The following is a 20,293-nucleotide window of genomic DNA, read 5'->3' on the forward strand; positions in this document are numbered from 1 at the left end:
GAGAGTTATGGAGCTGACTTGGTTCTACTGAGCACAGACATCGACACATTATTCCACCTTTACCCAGGAGGACAGACTCCATGACAACAGAGCGATGTGTGATCTTGTGCTTCGTGCTGGCGTCACCTTTACAGGCCACCTCTGTAAACTTTGCCTATAAAGAATTCTGACAGTTCCCCGGTATTCCGGTGTCCTGCAAATGTCGAGACATGAATTCTGACAGAAGTATTCTTGAAGCTGTAGGACACAGAATGAGAGTGAACTGATATTTAGAAAAAGTGTAATAAATGCACAGATTCCAGTGTGAGGGCAGAGTAGGTCAACCTGAGGACATCCTCCACAATGAGGGCTTGAGGGTGGTGTGGGTCTCCAGGTCCACCCTGTTTAGCCCTCCACTATCTCATTATTCGTTTTGGTTATTAGGTGGAACTGAAAGTGCCACCTATAAGCTGAAACTATTGTCATGGGGAGGGGAGATATAGGAGATGGGATCGGGGGAGGGAGATATTTTGGGACTTGCAATATGTGGAGGTACACACAATAAAAAGAAGATCTTTATGAAGATAGGGACGTGTTCTTAACATTAAAAAGTAGAGTGGGTAAAATCCCTCTGACATAACTGTGCACAAGTGTCTAGTATGCATTAGCAAAATCGTTTTCCTACTGCCTGTATTAACTATATATAATGTACAGCAAGGATTAGAGCTGCATGCTCAGCATTACATTTGTTGTTGCTCTAGTATCACTGACTTGTTTAATAAACCTGTATTCATGAAACACAGAGGCTTTAATTTGACTTCTGAAACCTAACACTCTGAGTAGATGTGAGGATAAGGAAAGTGCAATGAGGTCCATCCACAGCAGAAGACGTGAGCAATGTGTTAGGTGGAGGTAATGGGTTTGCGGCAATTGGTGACAAAATGAGAATTGTTGGTTGAGAACGGTTAGGTTCTAGAGTGGAGGGGGCACCCATCTGACAGTTTGCGTCAAAATTCCTTGCACCGGCCCTGCACATGGAGTGCTAGTCACTGCATTCAGAGCAAAAAAGACCTTTGGTTTGGCAGAGCGGGAACGACTGTCGGTAGTAAGAAAGACTGCAGCAATCCCTGAGGCATTTGGGAGAATCCCTGATAGTCCAACACCATTAAGCAAAGACGATCCAACTCCGTGCAGTGACATCAAACATGGTTACTCTCTGACATCACTTCTCTTGGTACCGTGTAGTGCCTGGATCAAATAATCCATATATGTCCAACATTAGAGGGTCTTGAAAATGGCACATATTCCATTATATTTGTACTGTTTACCACCTCCTTCTAGTTTACTTCCAAAAACAAAGAAGGGGACAGCCAATTATTCAGGAAGTCCTTACTCAGTACCAGGAATGGCCAGTGTGAAATTCAGGAAGCATTAGTTAAAATGATGCATCTCAGAAGTCAAAAGTCACCAAATATATGAAAACATATCCAAATACGACTCTTTCTTTTGTCAGGTGACCAAGAGTTACAAAACCTGAAAAACATGTGTGTAACCATGGTTGGTTGTTTCAACCTTGAATGTTCTGTTTTTTCCAAGCTCAATTATTAAAGGTACCCAATGCTTAAATCCAAATATTTCAGCCAGATTTAAGTAGATTTCTGCTAAGAGGCAACCCCCGCCGCCTTGGTAACTATAAAAGAAAATCACATGTCCCGAGGCAAAGTAAGGATGGGTACTACATATTCAATTATATTAGTGCCCTACAGTTGTTGGATAACTCGGGGTGTGTCATTAGGCAGACACACGTCGTGCTTGTGGTCTATTGCCTCTACTTCACAGCCTGTGGCAGTGCCCTTGCAATATCTCTATTTTTTCAGTAGGGAGTACAATAATGATTGGAAAGTAATAAAGTAATTTTCATTCCCAATGGTGGGATTTTTCCAGCACGAAAATACATATTTTAACGTTGCAACAGGTATCTTTTTGTAATCCAGATTTATTTGACCCTAGTAGATTATGAAAACTCCACGACACATTTTTACTTTAAAGTTCGTCTTCAGATCAGATATTAATATTAGATCTCTTTCCTGTGACACAGCTCTGCTGGCACTGTAGGAGTGGCAGCAGGGGACACCAGCCTGATTTTCTGTTCCCCGTTTTTCTGTTGGAAGCATTTTGACTCCCTTTTTCATGTGGGATTATTTGTCTGTGTTTAGGTAGTAAAAGTGTATGGTGCACCACTTTTCTGAAAGGCTGGCGGCCAGTCTCCCTGCAGCCCATGGGAAACCACACATCATGTCAAATTCAAAATGGTGGCCAACATTCTAACAGTTCAACTGGACCCAAAGCCATGATACAAACAGTGCAAGGATTGCGGTCTGCTCCCCTGTCCAATATGGTGCTTGGCTCCTGATTCCCAGCTTCCTTTTCTGGCACTTTGTTTCCTGCTCTGTTTCCCTTCATTGTTGCCATGTTTCCTATTTTTTCTTTAAAGACCGGATTCCTATTTTTATTTTTATATATATGTTCAGACTCCTATTGCATGTCATCTTGTTTCTTTTTTAAATTCTATTCTTCCGATTCCTGTGGCAACGTCCTCCTCCTACCCTCTCTTCCTGTACTTCTCTACTGCCTTATTACTATGGCCGTTTCTGCTGTTGTCACAATCCAAACCTGAGGCCAATCTGCTGCCTTCTGTCTCTGCACTGTTTGTTGTTTGTCTACAGCCAGAGTGCTGTCCAAAGCAGCAAAGGTTATTTTGGTTCTCTATTTGCGGGCCTCGCCTTTGGTTTTACTTTTGCCTCCTGTTTTCTGCCACAAACTTAAGTGGTAGAGAAGGGTCATCCTCATCTATGTTCCCCAAAGTGGACAAATGCAAGGGGGCTTCTGTTCCAGACCTTGACGGGGTTCTCACTTCTACCAAATCCGATTCAGGAATAGATGCCACACGCTGTATTACACTGACTGGTGAGAACCTAAGAAATCATATTTTCTGGTTTAGCCACTCAAAATGTTCCAAAGACATCACATTGATATCAACTGCCCACGTTTCTGGTGTATGGTGCGTATGGTGGGATACCAGTAGACATTTAAAATTCCCAAATCTGTTTCTTGTGCTCTAATTCGAGGCAGCCATATTTCCCCCAGTATGTATATATAAAATTGTGGAATGGTGGCAAGAATTCCTGGAAATCCTGTGGTTTATTATGTTACACTGTGTGTGTATGTTTGCCTGCTGACCATCCATGAATGCTGCTAGAATATTGGTGTATGCTGAATGAATGACAGCTCTGGCGAATGTTGGGTGCATGGTTGGAGTGAGTGTTCTGAGAAGGTCAGTTGGGCATGAACTGAAGGGGTTGTCTCAATGTAACATATACTGGGCCTGATTCATGGAACGTTTTCCTATGGGATTGCACCATTATAAAACACTTCCATGATTCAGGCCCACTGAGAGCAACAAGAACCCTGCAAATAGAGTAAATAAAGTAACCTGGTATTTTCTAACAAGTGACTCATGGCTGATCTATGGCAAGGGAACTGTCACACTTCTGTTATTTTACAAACGTGGCAACAAGTTGCAAGAATCCACCTTGAAAATGCTCAAGAAGTGCTGTGGTGGGGGTAGACAATGAAACACTGCTCACTGCCCCTCTTGTTGGCCATCATCCTCAGGTGAGCTGTGAAGCGGGGGAAGGTTGCAGTGGAAGGCGATACTGAAACAGCAGCTTATTGCAGGGCAGCAGAAGCCGCCATGGGTTAAAGGTAGCTCAAAGTAAAGGTAAATCAAAGGGTAGTACAAGAAGCCAGCAGAGCTAAGTAGTTGGTGTGCTGCAGGGCTCCCACATAGTGGCCTGGCAAAAAAAGGTATCTGTCCAGGTATATTCCCAGTTAGTGCATTATAAATTCAGAATGGATACAGTTTACAAGAGTGCTTCATGTTGGCTGCCAGAGGGAGCTCAGCTCTGGACCATTGATCATTAGCGCACAAGGCTTTCCCGTCACCTGTGGCAGCAACTCAAAGGATGAATGAAAAGGAGCTGAGGGCAGAAGGACTCCTGGTGGTGGGACCGTCCTGTAGGCAAGCCCAAGAGTCAAGGCAGAGTATTCAGGGCAAGAGTCATTAGTTCCCCTGCTTGTGGCTTGTGCCGGTAAATCAAAGCTGTCTTGAAAGAACCACTGCCACAGCACCATGGGTAGGTGTACATACTGTTATGAATCTGATGTTGTGTCATCACTTCTCTCCTGGTGGTGACCTCTCCCCATGTTGCCAGGGGACGGCAAACACTACCTGAACCTGACCCCGGGGGCAGCTAGCTGAGGGAGGATCACATGGGGTGAGGCGGCTCTTGGGGAGAGGGGAGGTGCTGTGACATCATCGGACGAGACATGGTATCCCCCTTTCTCATTTGAAGATACCCCAGTCATTCCCCATGACCTAATGGCATACTGTCATCTATCCCCTCACTGACCCAAGAAAGGCACTGAAAACATCTCTCCAGGTTCTGCACACATCAATGACTGACTTGCCCTTCAAGATGACTAAAAACACTGCACCAAAGTTATCAAAAACAGACTTTTAATTCCCTAAGTGTGAAAATACTGTAACAAGGAAGATCAGCTGAGTAATGAGGATCAATGGAGGCCAGGAGCGCAAGCCACGCTCTAGTTGTTACACAAACCTACCTGAAGATGGGAAATTTAAACCGGCACAACAGCTGAAGAAGGGACGCTGGCTGGAGAACAATATCTTATTTGGTGCTGACCAAGGAACAGTGGGGCTGGAGCAGTGTCCGTAGAGAAAAGCGGCTTTCCAACAAGGGACAGCAAATTGCAGGCGAACGTAAACAGCGAGGACGCCAGAAGCAGATAGAGAGCTTCTGGACGTTTGCCAGCCCTACAAGGCAGCCTCCACTGAACTGAAGCCTGGAGAGACACTGAACGAAGCGGGAGCTGTGAAAGGACATGAAGCTGGGAGGCAGAAGTGGCGAGAGAAGGTAGAACGCTGAAGGCTGCCATCGGCATGCAGCGGGAGAACCGACATACGCCTGCCAAAACCAGTGAGTTCACCAATGGGAAGCGAGGACACCGGGGCATATCGGCAAACCTGCCAAACCCAAATAAATGCAAACAAAGCAAATAAGAAAGAACAAGCATGTGAAATTCTCTTAAGCATAGCGGATTATACAGAAAAGACTGTCAAGTTTGTGAGTGTGTGCAATACACATATAGGAGAGACACTGGCAGGATAGTATACCATGGTGTTCAAGGCAGTACATATACAAGAGACTGTCAAGTCTGCAAGGGTGTGTAGTAGAAATATAAGCAATGTCCTTGCAGAAGAGTATACCAGGCGGATGTAAGATGGAACGAAATAGACACAAGAGGTTATAAAGTTTGTAACTGTGTACCAGATTGGTGCAAACTACAAGAATATACGTCTGAGAAAAGTACTGGCCAAAAATATACCAGGCAGGTCAAAGGTGCAAGAATAATACATAGGAGATAAGCCCTGGCAGGAGAGTATACCAGGCAGATTAAAGGTGCAAAAATAATACACAGGAGGCGAGCCCGGCAGGAGAGTATACCAAGCAAATTAAAGGTGCAAGAATGTACACATGAGAAGAGCCCTGGCAGGAAAATATATTGGGTAAATTAAAGGTACAAGAATATACCTATGTGAGAAAAACCTGGAGTCATAAGTATATATGCTGTATAAGCATTTAGGAGAGATCCAGTTTCTGGGAACACCACCTCCAGGGATCAAAGAGCACTGCAAAAAAACCCAGGGGGAGAGAAAGGGAGGTGATGACCCTGGGACCTTGGTCCTGCAGTCAGGTGAATGGTGTGTCTGTCGCTGGGAGAAACAACCACCTATACACTTGTTAATTTGTTCTAAAACATAATTTTAAAAAAAAACATTTTGATGTGAAAATCACAATTGACTGGAATTCAAAATACAGAAGATTATTTCAACTTTGTTCATATAAAGGTGTGACAAAAAGACCTTTTTGAAAGGGAAAAACAACCACTCGATAGTGACAATTAAAACTAAGTTTTTTATTTTTGGTCACTAGCTCTATCATGATAGAGCTAGTTCGATCTATAAATGCTCTACTCTTCACCAGTTGATGTTGGTCATTGAGTGCTCACCCACTGGGTCTTTATTATTTTCGTTTTCCATGATCTTATCCCACTGATATCAATTTGTCAATCTGGTATGTTTATTCCACTTCACCTCAGCCATAGTGCACATGTATTGTTGTTTTTTAGTAAATAATTTTTTAGGGTCACTAAATACGTAGTTTTAATTGTCACTATCGAGTGGTTGTTTTTCCCTTTCAAAAAGGTCTTTTTGTCACAACTTTATATGAACAAAGTTGAAATAATCTTCTGTATTTTGAATTCCAGTCAATTGTGATTTTCACATCAAAATGTTTTTTTTTTTAAATTATGTTTTAGAACAAATTAACGAGTGTATAGGTGGTTGTTTCTCCCAGCGACAGACACACCATTCACCTGACTGCAGGACCAAGGTCCCAGGGTCATCACCTCCCTTTCTCTCCCCCTGGGTTTTTTTCCAGTCATAAGTATATATACAGATAAGCAACAAGTTGCAAGTATTTTTAAGTAAAAAGCCCTAGTAGGAAGAGTATACCAGGCATGGTCAAGTTGAACAGTGTGTACTATATAGCACCCGAAAAAGTCCTGATCAGGACATAAAAGGACTAGCGAAAAGGTTGCAAAAAATATGTCAAAAGGAAGTGGAGACCTGGCACGAGAGTACACCAGGTATCCGAGTAAGATACAGACCAAGTTGTTTTGTGTGGGTGATTAAAAGAATCTTGAGGAAATGACATTCTTGAAACACAAGGGAGAGTGAAGAGAAATCCAGGGGATGGGATCCAGCCTCTGGAACAAGGAACTCTGTCCTTCTGGACCCCTTTTATGTTGGAGTTACACATTTCCCGTTTGAACATTAATGTGAGGGCCAGAATAGTACTTTGGACACATGATGATTTGCTTTAGACATGTTGACATTGGACAGACCCTTAGTTTTGGTTTTAAGTAGGGAAACACCTCTTAGAATAGGGACACAGCAGCATTTCCCAACCCCCTTGTATTTTAATCAAAGTCTCTGACCAAACCATGAATCCACTGTGTCTGGATCTCATTCCTGGCTCTTCACAATGCATTAGTGTGGTTTCCTTCAAAACATCAACAAAGTCTTCAATTTTCAATAACAATAAAATTCACAACTTCTTCCATTAGGATACCATACCATCAATGCGGTTTGTTCCACTGATTGATTGGCTACATAAAATGCAGGTTATATTCCTCTCCCCCTTGCCACTCTCCACAGTGTTGTGCCACTGAGCCCCTCTTCCTCATCTCAGTACCTATGGCATCGTAGGCCTTGAAGTCACCAACGTTCTTATTCTTATATTTATCACAGTGTTTGACTTTGCAATAGGCCATTAAGATCATATGGTCATTAGGGAAGTTATTTAGAGTGTTCACCCAATTCCCCTGACCTGGTCCCCTCTACAAGGTGATCCTCCCATAGAACACCACCCCAGGGTCAAGAGGTGTCTGCCTTTCCCTGTTCACATCAGAACCAGGATCAGGGTCTTTGGGATGATAAACTCTGATTCATCACAGTACCCAATTAATGGTAATGTCAATTCTGTGACACGCAGATGGCTTGCAGAGAGACCGGGAGCTCCCTACTTCACTGAGGCTCGAAAGCAAATGATGACATGGAAGGCACATAGAAGTCACAGCAATCAGGCTAACTGCCATGACCTCTGTCAATTGTTTAGGTAGTGCTCGTCCTGAATGCTAGTAGAATGTTTGTTCATGGGGAATGAGTGAGAGATTTTAGCAAATTCATGTGTGCTTGGTTTGTGTGAGTGTTCTGAGAGAGTCATTTGGGCCTGACCCTGGAGTGAAGGAGGATGGCTGGTGGGTGGTATCAATGTAATATACTACAAGAGTAACAGGAATCTTGTAGGAAGTGTAAATAAAGTAACCTGGACTTTTCTAACAAGAGTCTAAAGGTAGGTGTATGGTTAGGGAACCATCACACATCCGTTAGTTAAAACATATTACTTCTCGCAATATAACAGAAGGAATGAATGCAATCTAAATGCAAAGAAGATTTATTAAAACACAGGGTGGTTGATGCCTTGAAACTTTATAGTCTCTCCTCATGGGATCCAGGAGGACTCACTGCCTCCCCCCTGGTGTCCACATACCTTTCAGTCTTCCATTCTGTGGTGGCTTCTCCTCATTGGAAATGTGCAGGTTATGTGTAGCGTGATCTGTCTTGTGCTAGACTCTATCCCGGAGTTAGTTCTCCAAGAATACTCCTGCTAGAGGTTAGTATTCATATTGTCATCCCTGGTTCTGATCCTTACCAAGATTCCCATTGAAATCCCATTTGGACATTAATTTACTTAGAAAATATGGGTATTTCTCATCAGCTTTATTTCGTATTCCTTTACTAGTTGTTATACAAGTGGTTGACTTCATCACGGTTGTTACTTTCGATACCTTTAATGACTCATGCACTTTACATACTTTATGGTGTCTGATTTCAAAGACTCTTGAACATAGACAATTGTGCACTACATAGGCCTGCCTGCAAATGATCTTTATGGTTCTTGAGCATAGACCAAATTTAATTTCATCATGGATTTTCTATCCATTAATCTCTCACGCTCGCATTTAGGCTTCCTGGCTTGGCCTGGAAGCCGCCAGTGTTTCAGTGATTAAAGTCTTTATTTGAAGCTCTTGTTTTTGTAACACAACCCACATCAACATCTCTCTCGCTCTCTCCGGTGATATCTTTCATCATGATACAATGACTCATGCCTTCATCAGCCATGCCCCAAGCATCTCCTATACATCCAATGTTCTCACGGGGATCACATCTGACCATGCCCTGTGACCACATTAACTGGCACATGGCCTTGGCCCATGCTCTAGGTACTACATAACCACCTATTATATCCACTGGGCATGGCATTAAGGCACACCCTGTGGATGCTACAACATTACTATTAACCACATTTGTGGTACTTACTTTATTGAATCAGAAGAATGAAGGTATGAGTTGGCCCAGAGCAGTAACAACACATTTCCAGAGTGGCAGCTTCTCCTCATTGGAAATTTGCATGATGCTATATATACCGCAATCCACTTCCTCCCACCCCAACTTCCCAATCTGCCTGAGGGCATCACCAATAGTCACTTTGCCATGATATGCTGCCAAGAACAATGGCAGCATACCATGGTAAAGTGGGGCCAGGGCCCGCACTAGCTACAACTCTCTCTTCCTACATACTCTCCTTCTCGAGCCCTCCACTCGGCCTCTTCCAACTCTCCGCGGGTGAGCCGATTTTCCAAGCAGAGATTTGGGTGTAGATCTTTATCTTCTGCAGGGGCCTCCCTCTGGAACAGCCTCCCTCCGCCTTGAACCGGAACGCCATAAGATCTGGAAACTGCTCAAGACCCTCCTTTTCTCTTCCTCTTTCCCTCTCCCTCTTCCTTGCTGACCTCCCATCTCTTTCTCTCCAGCTTCACTCCTCCATCTCTCCCCTAACTCTGCTCAGTTTTGTTGACTGGTCGCCTGGCTCACCTGCAGAGCCTCACAGGTCCGAGGCTCCTCCGCCAGTCTTTGCACTTACCTCCGGGCCTCTGCACTATGCCCGTCACTACTGCACTTTTAGCTTTTGCTCCATGAGAGGGGTAACCCGTACTGCACTTCATCATGTCTTCCATGAGAGAGGTAACATCTCTGCACAGAACCCAGGGCCTGCTGGACTGGGCACACTTGTTTCCCCCTCCCCCCTCCATTGCACGTCAGTCTGTACACTTGCATGACCTGAATTTACTAGGCCTATTAACTTCTGTCTTGTTCCCCTTTGTCTCCCCTCGCTAATCTGGCTGAGCCTGTTTCACTTCATGCACTTGCACTAGGTGAAATGAGGTCAGGCCTAGTACGCTAGTTACTTTTTGTTAGATCATTCGGAAACTTCAAGGCCTAAGAATGACTACTGTTTTTTCCTTGCACCCTTCCCGCCTTAAAGAGCTTTGAAGCACGTCACTTGTGTATAAGCACTGTTCAAATAAACAATTACAGTGGCTCCTTAGACTGGGGCATTGCCAGACCGCACACGTCACAGAATGGTGCAACATGTCTTTGAAAACCGGATCTGCTGGCCCAGTATGTGGTCCTTGGGCCTTGCAATAAAACCATATGGAAGACAAGGGGCGTTGAGAAACATAAGGGTGCAATATGCCCCAAAATTTAAAATTGTAATTTCAGCCACTGGGATCCAAGGGCAAGCAGGTGGGTCTGTGGTCCACTAATAGCCTGCTGGCCACCACCAGGCCCGCAGGCTAAATCTAGCTCTGTCTCTTTGGATGCAACTGAAACATCCTAAAGAACGTTTTTTCACTCAATTAAAATATATATTAAACTGCCATGATAGTGTCAGAACTGTTAAGGTTGTAAGACAATTAAAAGTGGAAAAACAGAAAAGGTTTTCGCCGGTAACTCGTCTGTGAACGTTTTCCAATTTTTCAAGCGACTGGTCTCGCCATATCACAACAGTCATGAAAAATTGGTTGTTTCATAGACGTTTTCATGTAAAAAAAGAATGTTTAATAAATATTTTCTTTGCAATGGATTTTCCAAGGACCACAAAATCAACACTTTGTTGGGATGCATATGTCACAATTGGCAGCTTCGATATTGATGATTTCGGCACAAGATGGCGACCGTTGCAAAAATCTTGAAAATCAGACCATTCATTTTTTTTAAAGAAAAAACTGTGTCTGGAATACGTAGTTGAGCAGCAAGTCTGGAGTAACAGGTAATGTGTGCATTTGTTTGATGACCAATCTATAGTGCTGACATTGGGTCGAATCTTCCCGGATCTAGGATCCGGCAAAAAAATGTCTCGCCGGATTAGGCTCCCCAATCAAGGGGAATCCATGTGCACGCTATATTTATTTTAGAATGCCCGGATTGTTTTAATCTATCCTGCAGTGCATTTAACTATGCAGCGGGCCAGGATTTGAACGCTGGTCGCCGCTAGTTTTAGGGGCGAGTCACTTCCCCACAAGCCCACTTGGGGGTCTGTCCAGGAACCCTGTGAAATCCCTTGAACTCACTCTGCAGGAAATATTGAAGCACATTCTTTACACTGTGCACATTTCATACTTTGCTGACAACATTATATGAAAGTGGGCTATTTTTCGGGTGTTCATGACTGTGCACATGTCATACTTTGCTGACAACACTATATGAAAGTGGGCTATTTTTCGGGTGTTCATGATAAGAAGCAAATGTTCATGGGTATGTTTACGGGTAAAATACCCCATCTCCGCCCCTCCATTTTCCCTCCCCTTATGCCTGCTGGGTGGTATCCCCCAGTGAAAAAAGTCAATTTCCAGCGCAGCCCATATACATACAAAACACACCAACGTATGCACCCACAATCCATGCAAGAGCACAATAGGCACAGTCGACATACACTCACAATATGTGCTGGATGATTACGCATACACACACCCTTAAACACACACAAACATACATCATACTAACACACGCACACACATGGCTTCCTATTTGGGGATTTCCCGAGATTGAACCCACACACGATAAACTCCTAGCTCAACACTGGCTGGCTCTGGGATACAGGGCATTGACCGACCTGTTCCCTGATGGGAAATGTATTACCTTTCAGACATGGCAGCAGGGACACTCTGGATCGGCAGTGGAGATGTTACATCACCATAGGCTCTGTGCAGCCTTCCGTGCCATGTGGCCCGCCTGCCTGGACGAACCTCCTGACAACCCAGAGGTCGCCTACATTGCCAACTCGGGTGGCGTCCGTGGGGTAGTCCCCTCTCTTTACAAAATGCTACTAGAAAAGGCAACGGACCAGTCCCCTAAAGCACGTAATGCATGGGCGGATGAACTGGGCCTCGAGATCTCAAGCGAGCTATGGAAGAAATTGTGCTCACACACTAACAGGGTATCCCTTAACTTTCGGTTTAGATGCATGCAATATAAACTACTGAATAGGCTGTACTACACTCCTCATAGAATTGCTAGGTTTACTCGGAATACTGTATACATCTGTGCTCGATGTCTAACGGAGGGGGCCGATCACTTGCATATGTTCTGGCCGTGTGGGAAACGAGGGGGCTTTTGGGACGAGATCCTGAGAGCCCTCGCGGACATTATTGGTGCCACGGTTGATCCCAGCCCGCTGGGGGTACTGTTTGGGATATGGAGCACAGATGATACCAGGAGGATGGCCACATTTCTGAATATAGGCTGCATGGTGGCCAAAAAATGTGTACTCCAGAGCTGGAAGATCCCGGCTCCTCCAACTTTCCAGAAATGGCTTAATGCGCTCACTTGGTCTCAGACCTGCGAGGAGGAATATATTAATACTTTTCCGATACACTCCCGCCCTAAGAATGTATGGTCTGCCTTCCACAGTTACCTTGCCAACCAAACTGACAATGCATCTGTAACGTCTTCACCTATGATACCGCATGAATAATCCAAAATGTCTAGATGTGCTAGTGTCCCACTATTGGAAAATGTATTACTTGCTTTGTATGAACCCTGAACTGTACAAATGCGACTGTGTCTTTGCTCTGATGTATGTGTTTGCTGTTAACCTCTGCCAATAAACAAAAATTAAATTAAAAAAAAAGAAAAGAGGCAAAACGGGTCTGGGCCAGCAAAAATGGTTAAGAGGCAACAAAAGAGGCTAAATGTTACTGGGAGTCAAGAAGAGGGGAGAAAGGGGTCTAGGGCAGCTAAAAGCGTTGGGGCCACAAAAGGGGTTAAACAAGACTGGGGGATAAATGGTACTGGGAGGGGCGAGAAAAGGAGCTAGTGCACAACAAAAGGGCTCACATACTTTTTCAAATTCGCTGCTGCTTCACAGCACCACCAGGAAGTCTTCCACTCCTAGCCCAGCCATTCAATGAGTGGCTGATGCAGAAAAAATAATAAAAGACGCGCTCCTGGTGAGCTGGCAGCACTTATAGGAGCACGTCTGACGGACTTACAGTACCAGACACCTGACTTCCTGTCCAACCCCAGCCAATCGGTGAGTGGCTGGGAAGGGACCGGAAGCCGGGCGTCTGGGACCAGAATACAGGCAGACACGCTCCTGTAAGTGCTGCTGGCACACCAGGAGCATTTTTTTTTTACCTTGATCTTTACGTGCATTTTCTTCATTTTACAAACATCTTAAAGTCACTAGAACCTTTTAATGTGTTTTTCCCCGTCCCACCCCAATCCCCCCTCTTAACAATATTCAAGCTTCCATTTCAAACAATGTCACCAACAAAATTCACAAAGCCATCTGGATTGTCCTGAAGCATACGATATTGCCCACAGGCTCCCTCTTTGCCCGACATTAGTCATAAAATATATATCAATCTAGCAGATCTTTGCGCAGCCTCTCCAGCTCTTGAGTTTCCTCCCAGCATTTTAACTGTGTACATCCTCTCCTAGCTAGAATGAGGGTCGCAAAGATGTTCCTTAGTTGTTGGACCCCCCCATGTCCAAGAGCCTGAGCGGACTATCTGCCTCATGTATAATGACCAGTTGCTTCTTCATCCCACCATGTAATCTATTGCAGTTAATTTTTCAATTACCATAATACCTCGTAATTCTTTCTCCCACTCTGTTTTCGAAGGAACCCGCTCATTTTCCATTTTTGGGCAATCACCAATCTATCAGCTCAGAACATTGGCTCCCACATCCTAGCAAATCTATATTCCTCCCTGTCCCTTATTGGAATACCCAGGAACATTTGGAGCAGGTCTAGTGTGAGCTGTTCACCCGTTATCTCCCTTATCTAGCTCAGGAGTTCATCCCAGAAGATTTGTATCCTTGGGCATTGCTACCACATATGGGAAAGTGATACCACATATCCACAGGTTCGAGGGGAACATGGAGAAACCCCTTGAAACATCATCAATAGCTTGAGGGGGTCTCAGTGCCAGCCTTGCAATATCTTGAAATTATGTTCGATGGAGGACATGAGCAGATGTCCATGAAAAGTAATCTTAAAGATCTTTGCCCAATCTTCATTTAAAATGACTTCTCCGGACAGTTCCCCCAGATATCTCTTTAATGTTTGTCTACCGTGATGTCAGCAGAGATTAGGACTTTATAGAAGCTTAAGAGGATCCCCTTTCTATTAACTGAAGTGTTTAGGATATGTTCAAATGGCGTAAGTTTTCTAGACAGATTCTCATACCACATCGGTCACTAAATATTCCCTCCAGTCTAAGGTAATCAAAGATCGTGATTGTGTCAACCCCAAGACCTCCCCCATCTACTCAAATTCCACAAATTCACCATCCTTAAAGGAGTTGACACACCCTTTTGAGGCCCCTATCCGACCACTGCTGAGTGCGTCAAAATCCTTGAGGAAATTGATTGATCAGAGGGCCCCACACCCAAGTCATGGGAGAATGCCAAGAGGAGAGTACTCTATTTGCTCTGTTAATTTTCCATTACAAAAAGACTACTTCTAGGGTGGGGTGATCCCTTAACCGTGTAGGAATTTTAGTATATGGAGCACATAGTAGGTCCCTTAATTTTCGGGGATGAGATTCCAAGTCCTCTAGGTACGTCCAGTAAGATCTAAGGTCCTCCCTCATTTGCTCTAGAATCACTCACAGTTGGGAGGTTTGGTAGTATAGGTGGAAATCAGGAAACCCAAATTCCTCCATGGTCTCTTGGGAAGGTGAGAGTGGCTCTTTTCACTCTGGGTCGTTTATTCCGCCAAATAAACCTGCTTGCTGAGATCTTTAGATCACTAAAAAAGCTGTCAGGAAGAATAGTTGGGAGAGCTGTAAACAGATAAAGAAGTTGCGAGAGAACATTCATCCTGACTGAGGTCATACGTCCGTACCAGGTTAGGATCAAAGGGTTCCATAAGTTTAGGTCTAATTTCATTGTCTCCGATAGTGGGTTAAAGTTAGCTTAGTTTAGATTCATTAGGTACATAGTAAGGTGGACTCCTAGGTATTTAATTGACTCTTTTTTGTCCCTCAGTCCCATAAATCTTGCTCCAGAGTCTAATATTGAAGTACCCTTTCTAATTGGCATAACACAAGATTTATCAATATTTATTTTTAGGCCTGAAAATGTCCAAAGCTTTAGATTTGTGATACTAGTTTGGGGAGGGAGGAGTGGACATTAGTCAGGTTACCCAGAATGTTGTCAGCAAAGAGGGATAATTTGAAGTCTACTTCACCACAAGTTATCCTTAACTGATTCGCTCAGATAGAGATATCCAATGGCTCCATAGTCAGGGTGTAAAGCAGCGGTAACAGGGGAAATCCCTGCCTTGTCCCTCTGGACAAGATGAAAGGGTCAGACACTAATCTGTTTACCTGTACCCTTGATGCAGGGGATCAATACAGGGCATGGACCAATTTCCGAAAATTATCCCCTAAACCCATTTTCTCCAGGACTTTCATCATGTATAGCCACTGAACCCTGTCAAAGGACTTCTCTGGACCTATCGTCACAAGGCCAGCATCTAAGTCAACAGGTCTAGCATGATGCATCAAATTGATGGTCTTTCTAATGTCATCGGAACCCTGAATGCCACGTATAAAGCCAACCTGATCAAGTCTATTCCCTAAAATTGTAGCTAGTATTTTCACTTCATTATTTAACAAAGAGATTGGTCTGCAGGCTGACCAAAATGAGGGATTCCTACACTCCTTGTGGATGACCACAATAATGGCATCCTTTGTTGTGTCTGGCATATTGTCACCTGTTTGGACTGTATTGAAAACTCTACCTATATAGGGTGCCAGAGTTGATCAAAACATTTTGTAAAATTTCCTAGAAAAACCATTGTTTCCTGGATTGCATGATTTGATTTGATGAATGACTTTTTCTGGTGTTATAGGCGAGTCTAGATTGGTGGCCTTGTCACAAGATATTCCCAGGTATGGCAATTGGTCGAGAAACTTAGTAATTAGAGATTCATATCCTTAGCATTCTGAGGAGAACAGTTCCTCATAATATTTGGCGAACTCCTTGCCAATTCTTTCTGATTCATATATCGTGGGGCCCTATGCTGTTCTTATGGAGGATACCATTTCTCTTTTCCTCTCCTCCCTCAGCTTCCATGCTAGAATACTGTCAGCTTTATCCCCTTTTTTGTAATATTTCTGTTTAAGAAATGACATTTATTTCTCTGTGTCCTGGATGAGGAGGGTCCTGAGCTTAGCTTTGTAATGTTGTAATGGCCCGGTTGTATTTCGCCTATTCTCTTGTTCTCTCTGAGCAGTTCCTCTTTTTTCAATCTTTCTCTCTTTTCTGGGAGCCAATTCATATAAGAGTACCCCTCAATGCCCTCCCACAGGGTATGCAGCCCTACTTCCTCATTGATGTTTTGTTCGAAGTATTCTGTAATGTAGGTGAGGAGGGCTTGGGCAGTAGCCCGTTCTTTAAGCAGGCCATCATTGCACCTGCAGCTGTCCTATATCATCCACATCTCCCAATTGCCTACCCCAATCTTAACCAAATCATGGTCCGACCACAGAACTGGGATTACTTGACATTCCGAGATCAATCCCTTTTGGGTGTTGTCCACCAATATGAGGTCTATTCTGGAACATGAGTTATGAATAAGTGAGTAGTAAGTGAAAGGCCTGTCACCTTCTGTGGGTTCAATGAGGGAGTCTATGACTCCTAGATCCCGGTTCACCCTCTGGAATCCTCTGGAATCGCTATCTCTCTGCTCAGCCTTAGGTACTTCCCCCAGCCTTTTCCGGCTTAGTCCGAGGTCTAATACCATATTGAAGTTGCCCCCCACAACTAGGCTGCCCTCCACAAAAAGTGCCAATTTCTCTGTAACCCCCTCCCAGAAAGGAATTAGTCCTGCGTTTGGGCAGTAAACCGATCCAATTGTGACTAGCCTGTCCTTCGCCCTCCCCTTCACAAACACATATCGGTCATGTGGGTCAGCAAGCTCTTAATCCTCCTTCAATCTCAAACGGTTCAAAAAAAATATAGCCACTCTTCTTTATTTGGTTGGGCCTGATGACTTGAATACTTCCCCTACAGATTTTGCTCTCAAGTTTGGTAGTAACAGGATGTCCAGGTTTGATCTCTGAAATTCCCTAAGCACCATTGATGTCTTGGCTGAAGAGTTGACACCCCTTACATTCAGGGAGCCTATTGTTAAATCAAGGCACACACCTATGACTTGTTATTGCATTTAACCCAAGAAATTTGCCAACCCTGTGCCACCATCCCTGTAAAAATGTTACAACATATGTTGCGACTGAGACATTATAGAAACTAAAACAATTGAACTGAAACATTTGAACTGATAACATTTCTCCCCAATCATTTCCACTCCAGCCCCCTGGCCCCACAACACCCGGACGTCCAGTCCCTGAATGTTATCTAAACGCTGCTGAGGACTAGACCACCAATGGGTACTGAAGCATCAATCAAACATTTCACTGTACAATCTCTTTTGAGCCCCCCTTCCATCCACCTTCGCCATCACCACCCAGAACACCCTACCATTGTCACAATGGCCCGCCCACTACAATCTATGGAAATTTGGCCTGAGTCTTCAAAAACACCCCTAAATAAGGACAATACACATTTCTGTAAGTACTCTATGCCTCCCCTAGAAAAAACATACAGGTTTACATCTTTCCCGCAGTAGGGGTGTTCTGGTTTTTTAACTTTTGGGAGCCTGGGATACATCTTGTTTCACCCAAATTCCCTTTCCTTGGAGTCTCCCTGGTGTTATCAGGGGACTGACCTTGTCGTTCTGAGGACCCCAATCTTTCTCCCATGACCCTTTGTACATAATTTTCCATCACCAGTTTGTACATGTGGCCCTCATGTTCGAAGGAGATCGAAAAGGGGAACCGCCATCAGTACCTCACGCCCTTATCTTTAGGCATTGCGTGAGGGGGCACAGAGACTCTTCTAGCCAGGGTGAAGGTTGAAAGGGTTTGAAAGATTGATATCTCGGGCATTGCTATATCCTATAGGGACTTCTTTCCTTGCCTGGTCAAGGATCTTAGCCTTTTCTGCGTAGTAGTGAAAGCGGGCGAGGACAGTTCTGGGACCCTTGGTGCCTCCACCAGCTTCATGGGTTCGATCTATGATGGGTTACTCCATTGTGTACTCTCCAAACAGGGTTTTTATTACATTGTGGATGGCCCTTATGTCTCTCTCTGTCTTTCCTTCTTTCTCCAGAAATTCAAAGAATCTGAGGTTGTTCGGACACTCTCTATTCTCGAAGTCAGACATTTTAAGCACCATTTCACCTTCTCCCCTTTTAAATTGCGATAATCTCACGTCCATTTGGGATTCCATGATGTCTACCGATGATTGATTGATTTCGAGCCTGTGTATTCTATCATCTATTGAGTGCACCCTTCTATCAAGATAATATGTGATTTTACCGACCACAATAACAGAGTGGTAAATTTCATTGCGGAAAAAATACTGAAAAACAATGAATTCTTTTTATATTTTTTATTTGGAGGGCCGCCCCCCCCTTCAGGTCCTGTTATTGTACCCTTAAAACACCACCCCAAACCCATGCCAACACATTTTAACCCCTTTACCACATTACCCTTTATTTATTTAATTAATGTTTGCAGTGTTTTTCGGTATTATGGTCCACTCTGAAATGTCCCACTCAGTAATGTTTTAGATATATTGACAGGGTACCTTCTATCAAGTTTGTCCAGCTGAAGGCCATTGTCCGTCGTATGTCCCTAATCTCCACAGAGAGCGTGGCTATGTCCTTCTGTGTGGACATTGAATCTTTAACCATGTTTGCTCTGGGCTGCCTTCCGTTGCTAGGGACGAAGTAGACTGCTCAGAGAAGCGATACTTCTGCATGGCTGTCATCCAGGACATAAATAAGGAGTTCACCAATCTTCTATACCTGTCCTCCCCTGTACTGGGAGAAATCCCTAGCTTACCTTGAGTGGCTCTTAGAGTCCTTAAGAAGGCCCGCAGCACTGTCAGCCCTCATAAGTGTCTTTGCAGAGCGCTGGCACCTTACAGAAAGCATTGAGAGCAGCGTTTTGGACCCCCAACTGGGCCTCTACCCGAACATCACTGCGCAGGGCGTGAGAGAGCAGCTTTGTGCGCACGCGGTGAACTTCTCTATTTGCACAGTTAAGTGACTTTGCCCTGGGCGTGGTTAGAGTGCTTAGGCAGCCCAGCCTGGAAGCAATCCACTGATATTGAGCCCCAAAATCTGCCGAGCTGAAGGGGCGATGTCCTTTCAAAATCAGTCTCACTTGCGTTAACAGAAGAGTTGGAGACAGAGACAGCTTTTCCACCCACCTCGGTGCTGCTGTTAACCCAACGTTTTTGTTGCCAAGTAGGGATGTTGAAATGCTGGGGTCGCACCTTTTGGCAAGGTAAGCACTCTTTGGTCGTGCAACAGGGATTCAAGCCTGTTCCAATGTCGCTGGTCAATGTCAGTCACTCCTTTGGGGCCTCTCCTGCATTTGTGAGGGGGGAGAGATCTCAATGCAGACCCCCACTACCTTCCTCTTCACAGGGTTCTCTCAGGGAAGGTGAAAACCAGGATCGGAATTCCGGCTGACACAGATTTTTCGGTAAAGAAGCCTCAATTTCAGGGTATGCCCTTATGGAGCCAACACCTCGGTTTGATTTTGCAGAAAGGACCTCCCCACTGAGCGGCTGCCGTAGGTCAGCTCTTCCCACTGATTCGCCTTCCAGCTGCAACACCACATAGATCCAGTCGGAGCTTCTTCGCAGTTTGGACCTGCACGTTGAGCCAGGCCAGCTTTGCCCACAGCTATCTCCAGCTCAGATTCACCCATCGACTCCAGAATTGGAGTGAGTACGCCCCAGATTTTCCCCTCCAGATCTGCAAATGGGACGCTACAAGGGGGGACTCAGGTCCCCTTTGTGACCAATGCTAAGGGAGCAGAGTGGCTTATGATGCAATCGAATGCGTGCCCCCTGGTGTGTCTCTCACTTTTTTATTTTTAAAGCAGAGCAGTGGGGTGGGCACCCAGTGGGGCTTGTGGCCGGCCCCTGCTTTGGGCAGGCACTGACCTGAGAGTGTGGTCAGGCCATGCTCGCACAGGCTCTCCAATGAGCAACACTACATGTAGTTGTAGAGTGGCACCTGCCATGAATGAGGCTCCGGCCATTCTGGGGAACGTAGTCTTTTGAGGGCGTTCATACAGTGTAACTCATAGTGCAACCGTGGAGAAGAAG

The 20,293-nt window shown here is 44.7% G+C and overlaps 2 protein-coding genes across 3 annotated transcripts in view; one reads left to right on the plus strand and one right to left on the minus strand.

The window, feature by feature from the left end:
- Window positions 1-20,293, minus strand: part of DOCK8 (dedicator of cytokinesis 8) — a 1,170,453-nt gene that overhangs the window by 548,950 nt on the left and 601,210 nt on the right. The gene's annotated exons all lie outside the window — the stretch shown is intronic.
- The window catches only part of LOC138510242 (angiopoietin-related protein 3-like), a 43,793-nt gene continuing 42,798 nt past the window's right edge, over window positions 19,299-20,293 (plus strand). The window contains exon 1 of the transcript XR_011280349.1: window positions 19,299-19,461. The gene's annotated coding sequence lies outside the window, so the exon portion shown is untranslated. The remainder of the gene's footprint in view (window positions 19,462-20,293) is intronic.

The sequence above is a fragment of the Ambystoma mexicanum genome, chromosome 6p (genome assembly GCF_040938575.1).
Source record: "Ambystoma mexicanum isolate Mex_15411 chromosome 6p, UKY_AmexF1_1, whole genome shotgun sequence".
NCBI classification, from domain to species: domain Eukaryota; kingdom Metazoa; phylum Chordata; class Amphibia; order Caudata; family Ambystomatidae; genus Ambystoma; species Ambystoma mexicanum.